The sequence below is a fragment of the Ahaetulla prasina genome, chromosome 6, assembly GCF_028640845.1.
Source record: "Ahaetulla prasina isolate Xishuangbanna chromosome 6, ASM2864084v1, whole genome shotgun sequence".
Lineage (NCBI taxonomy): Eukaryota > Metazoa > Chordata > Lepidosauria > Squamata > Colubridae > Ahaetulla > Ahaetulla prasina.
Window position 1 is genome coordinate 34,623,472 of NC_080544.1, and position 6,070 is coordinate 34,629,541.

At 46.0% G+C, this 6,070-nt stretch overlaps 1 pseudogene; it reads left to right on the plus strand.

The window, feature by feature from the left end:
* The first annotated feature begins 1,507 nt into the window (after positions 1-1,507).
* LOC131200816 (protein NYNRIN-like) lies at positions 1,508-5,777 on the plus strand (annotated as a pseudogene).
* Positions 5,778-6,070: the final 293 nt, after the last annotated feature.

A 6,070-nucleotide genomic window follows, 5' to 3' on the forward strand; every position in this document is an offset into this window, starting at 1 on the left:
CTACCCCCGATGTCAAAAGAATCAAGGGAAAGGAAGGGCAAGAGTGTTGCTAAGCCAAGGTCAGAAAGTCAAGATGGGTCTGGTCAAATAGGGCCCTCACCGAAACCTTCTACCCTGACCAAGAGGATGAAAATGAATGGGAGGGAGCAAGAGCAGGGCCAGCCACAGCTGAACCAGTAGCGGAAGAACCAATAGCTGAAAGAACAAGGGCAAAAGCGGAACAGCCTATCTTGAATGCCCCCCTCAGACAAATAGACCAAATGATTGTCAATAAAGATGATCCAACCAAAACAGACAGAGCCTCTCTCTTCCAATATATTCCATTTACCACCAGTGATCTCCTGAATTGGAAGCTCCATTATGGCCCATATAGTGAAAAGCCCAACGAAATAGCTGACCTAATTAAGACTATAGTCGATGCCCATAATCCCAACTGGATGGACTTTCAACAGTTAATGGGAACATTGTTTAATCCAGAGGAAAGAGAAAAGATCAGAATTGAAGTATCCAAGATTCTAAAGTCAGGTAAACCCATGCAATATACAATGGAGGAATGGGTGGACCGGCGCTTCCCCTCAAAAGACCCCCAATGGGATCCGTACAGGCACCTGAGAGAATTACAAGAATACCAAGGCTTGGTTGTTAGTGCAATCAGGGGAGCAGGAAAGCCTGCCACTAACATGTCCAAACCCTCATTGGTTATCCAGGAAGCTAATGAAAGCCCTGAAGCTTTCTATACCCGACTAATTGAGGCATACCGGGTCTATACTCCTATAGATCCAACCGACCCACAAAACAGTCGAATGCTGGCAATGGCTTTTATCTCCCAAAGTGCCCCTGATATAAGGAGGAAATTACAGCGTCTTGAGGGAGCATTGGGGAAGCCCATGAGTGAATTGATGGAGATAGCACGGAAAACATTTGTTAACAGAGATAAGGAAGAAGAAAGAAAAAAGGACCAGAAAATGCAGAGGAAGGCTGAACTGTTAGCCGTTGCTCTCACAGGAATGCCAAGGGGGAGAGGAGCAGGAAGGGGCCGAGGATATGAGATGAGCCTGGGACGAAGCCAGTGTGCGATCTGTAAAAAAGACGGTCACTGGAAAAGGAATGCCCAGAAAAGGATAAGGAGAAGGAAGAAAGAGGAAACAGGGGAAGGTTTGTGAAGAATTTCAGAGGCGGCCTAGGACGAAGCCAGAGGGGGAGGCCAAATAGAGGTGGATTTACAAGGCCCCCTCTCGTAGGATTGGCAGAAGTGGAGGAATGGGACTGAAGCCGACCAGGCTCAAGCCTCCGGGAGCCTATGGTCTGCCTGAATATAGGAGGCAAGCCTATCCCCTTCCTAGTGGACACGGGTGCAACGAGATCAGTTTTAACAAAACCCCTGATCCCTGCTTCCCCCCACTCCATTAGTATTCAGGGTGCAACTGGAAATATATTGCAAAGACCAATCCTAGAACCATTAACCTGTGTCACGGGAGGCAGAACTATTACCCACCAATTCGTATACATGCCAGACTGCCCAGTCCCCTTGATGGGGAGAGATTTGCTATGTAAATTGAGGGCGCAAATCTCTTTTGAAGAAGATGGGACAATGGCAATGAAATATGGGAAGGTGAAGATGGAAGTGCCCCAAGAAGAGGGATGGAGAATGATGATGCTGGTGAAAGAGATAATTGAAGACGCCAGATGGAAAGAATTTGAGGTCCCTTACCTTTGGGCCGAAGATAATCCTCCAGGCTTTGCATGTCACCATCCTCCAATAATAGTAGAAGAAATCCCAGGGAAATACCCAGTGAGAATTAGGCAACGTGCATATCCACGACCCATCATGCAGGCTGTACAGAAGATCATAGACTTATACCTCACCCATCACATTCTAGAACCTATAGAGTCCAAATGGAACACCCCAATCCTACCAATCTCTAAGGGTGAGGGGAGGTTCAGACTGGTCCAGGCGCTTCAAATTGTGAATAACTCAACAGTGACTATTCATCCAGCTGTCCCCAACCCGTATGTAATCCTGGGATTAATTCCTCCTACAGCTCGTTGGTTCTCAGTCATAGATCTTAAGGATGCATTCTTCACAATAGCAATACATGAAAAAAGCAGGCATTTGTTTGCTTTCGAATGGGAAGACCCAGTAGCTGGGAGAAAGCAACAATATGCGTGGACCAGGCTGCCACAGGGGTTTAAGAATAGTCCTACGCTATTTGGCACGGCCCTAGGCAAAGATCTACAAAGGTTACAGACCCCTCCACCGGATGTAGTGCTTCAGTATGTGGACGATTTATTAGTGACAGGAAAAACAGAAGACGACTGCTGGCAGAATACATATGAGCTGCTTCGTCTCTTGCAAGAATGTGGTTACAAAGCATCCAGGAAAAAGGCACAATTAGTCTCTACTGGGGTTAGATATCTAGGATATGACATAGAGCAAGGGAAACGGACTCTGGGTCATGAAAGGAAAGAAGCCATCTGTCAGTTACCATCCCCCAAAACCAAGAGGGAGTTAAGGGGATTCTTAGGTGCTGCAGGCTTCTGTAGAATCTGGATTCCAAACTTCAGCTTAATTGCAAAGCCCCTGTACGAAGCAACAAGAGGAAGTGATAAGGATCCACTGATATGGGGAAAACAGGAAGAAAAAAGTTTCACAACCCTTAAAGATGCTTTACTACAAGCCCCGAGCTTAGGACTGCCAAACTTAGATAAGCCTTTTCAGTTATATGTAGATACCAAGCAAAACGTTGCAGTGGGGGTACTGACCCAGAAATTAGGAACTTGGTTTAGACCAATTGCTTATCTCTCAAGAATCTCGATCACGTGTCTAGGGGTTGGCCAACTTGTTTGAAAGCCATTGCAGGAACAGCCTTGCTAACACAAGAAGCTAACAAGTTAACTTTTGGTCAGGAAATTGAAATTCACACACCCCACGCTTTAAAAAGTATCTTAGAGGCAAAAGGACATTTATGGCTAACGAACCCACGCATCCTTCGTTACCAAGCTTTGATCACGCATAACCCAATGGTCAAAATAATTCAGTCAACTGCCTTAAACCCAGCTACTTTGTTGCCTGAACCAAAATTAGGCACATCCCATAACTGCATCCACACTATTGAAGAAACATTTGCTAGCCGCCCAGATTTGAAAGATGTGCCCTTCCCTGAGCCAGATTATACCTTGTATACAGATGGAACAAGCTTCTACCATGAAGGGATACGGAAAGCAGGTTATGCAGTTGTAACTTTGCAAGATGTTTGGGAAGCTGAGCCCCTCCCTCCAGGCACAAGTGCCCAGCTTGCCGAACTGCATGCCTTAACCAGAGCACTAGAACTATCAGAAGGATTGTGTGTTAATATCTATACAGATTCAAAATACGCCTTCATGACAGTGCAAGTACACGGAGCTCTGTACAAAGAAAGAGGCCTCATAACGGCTGGAGGAAAAGGAGTCAAGCATGGACCTCAGATTAGGCGTCTGCTAGAGAGTGTATGGGCCCCACGGAAAGTAGCTGTTATACATTGCAAAGGACATCAGCGGGGAATGTCAGACACCATTCTAGGAAACAATAGGGCTGATCAGGAAGCACGCCACGCAGCAGATAAACCTGTCTCTACAGAAACATCTTTAGCTCTCTGGGTCCCTGAAGAGGGAGTTAAACCTTGCTACACTTCAGAAGAATCAGAACAGGCCCAGGCACTTGAGGCAATCCAAGAGCAGGGGTGGTGGATCTTACCTGATCAGAGAGTTTTTGTCCCTCAGAACCTGGCATGGGATACAGTACAACAAGTGCACAGGCACCTCCATTTAGGGAAGACTGCCTTGGCTAATGCATTACTGCGGGAAGTTTACATTAACAAAATCCACAGTATAGCAGCCAATGTCTGTACCAGGTGCCAGGTCTGTGCAGCCAACAACCCCAGGCAAGGGCCCCAGCCCCCACGGGGACATCAACCAAGAGGAAGTTACCCTTTTGACTCCCTAATGATAGATTTCACTGACATGCCCAGATCAGGTCCATATAGGGCTATGCTAGTTATCATTTGTACTTACACCGGGTGGCCCGAATGTCTACCAACTAGGACAAAGAAAGCCTCTGAGGTAACCAGGGCATTACTACAAATCATTATCCCTAGATATGGTCTGCCCTCAAGGATCTCCTCTGATAATGGCCCTGAATTTATACATAAAGCCACTCAGAAGCTAGCCACCACCTTGGGGATAACATGGAAGCTTCACTGTTCATTCCACGCAGAAAGTGGAGGTCTTGTTGAAAGGGCCAACAGGTTTATTAAGGAGAAAATAGCAAAAATCTGTCAGGAAACACACCTCAAGTGGCCAGATGCCCTTAACATGGCACTTGTTGCTGTACGCTGCACGCCACAAAAAGGCCTAAGGGTATCTCCATTTGAATTGCTATATGGTAGGGTCCCAAACTTGGTCCAACCACATGTCCCCAATAGTGACCACATAGCTGACACCATTAAGGCCAAGCAATTGGTAGCTTTGAGCAACGTAGTTAAAAGACTACAGAAATATGTCTTAACCTATAGACACCAGATGCTGGTCACAGCTACCCATAACATCTGCCCGGGAGATGAGGTCTGGGTGAAAGATTGGAAAAGGGAGGTTCTAAGCCCCAAGTGGAGAGGACCATATACTGTTGTCATGTGTTCTCCCCTTGCTGTTAAGGTAGCTGAGATCAAACCCTGGCTTCACTGGTCCCGTGTTAAGTTGGCTGCTCCGACTCAGTGGGAAATAAAGAGGGACTCTTCCCAACTGCTTAAACTAACCCTTAGAAAGAAAAGAAGGAAGAACGGGAACCTCATTCCTCCTGGTGACACCCCAGGAAGCTGTCCCTCAACGGACGAATGAGGTGAAGAATTCCCCTGCAGGTGTCACTTCCGGAAACGTGACGCCCATCGCACGGGCAACGGCAGGAAATTTCCGGGAAGCTGTGCTCACGGATACAACTGATTCAAAAGGACACTTGAGTGTAAAAAAAAAAAAAAAAAAAAAGGGGAGGGGGCGAGGGGGAAAGCTAAGATAGCAAACAATGGAATCTAACCAGAGGTTGCATCAGACCACTTACATCTGCAGAGGTCTGATAACAACCACATGGATCGTGATGATCCTACTGCTTATCAGTATTGTCATTCATTTCAAGCTTCTGAATGCCAAAGAGGGGGGAAATGCTGAAATGAGTCCCTTAAAAGAGAAGGAACTTAGATATCAAAGGGAAAGGAGTGCATATACCCAAGTCCCAGAAGGGCGGGGGGAAATGATGATCCCGATACCCACTTACAAATACCCAGAGCCACAAAAAAGGGAAGCTAGAGTTTTATCATCCCTGAAGACAGAAACTGTGTCACAACAGTATTCTCAGTGTGAACATTGTTTTGTTAATGCTCCAACAGGAAAACATTTTATATACAGCATTGCCAAATTACCTAACTGTCCAATTAGCAATCTTCCACCTTGCATACACCGTGGAATGTATTTCTGGCAATGTGCATACAATGCTACCATAAAATGCCATCTGCTAAACACAACTTGGATCCCCAAACACTTGGAGGCTCGAAAACGGGCTAGAGTCCCACGACAGGCACCATTGAAGGGTCAGACTGTGAGGTGTGACTCATGCATCCAGGGCAATGCTTTTTTATACAATCCAATTCTGCCCAAGGAATGCAACAATAAGGGAACCTGTCAGTATGACAAACGAATGTACACAACCTGCCTCTCTGGAGGAATAACCAAGTGTTATAATGGTTCCTTAATCCCTAGAATTCTCCCAAACACTCTCTGGAGGATTTACCCCAACCCCTCCTGATAACTCCCCATGTCCTAACAATTGCACAACCTGCATAAAAACTGTACTTCGAGGTAATACAATCACTACTACTTTAATCTATCATACTCATTATAGATGTGAGGGAAAACGTACCCCTTGTTGTTATAAGGGAACATGGTATACCATTTGTGACCAGAAGGCTGAATGTTATGATCCAAGGATAAATCCAGCCCAGACTTGGTTGATAGCTAGAGCTAAGGGCTCAAGTAGTGGGCCTGT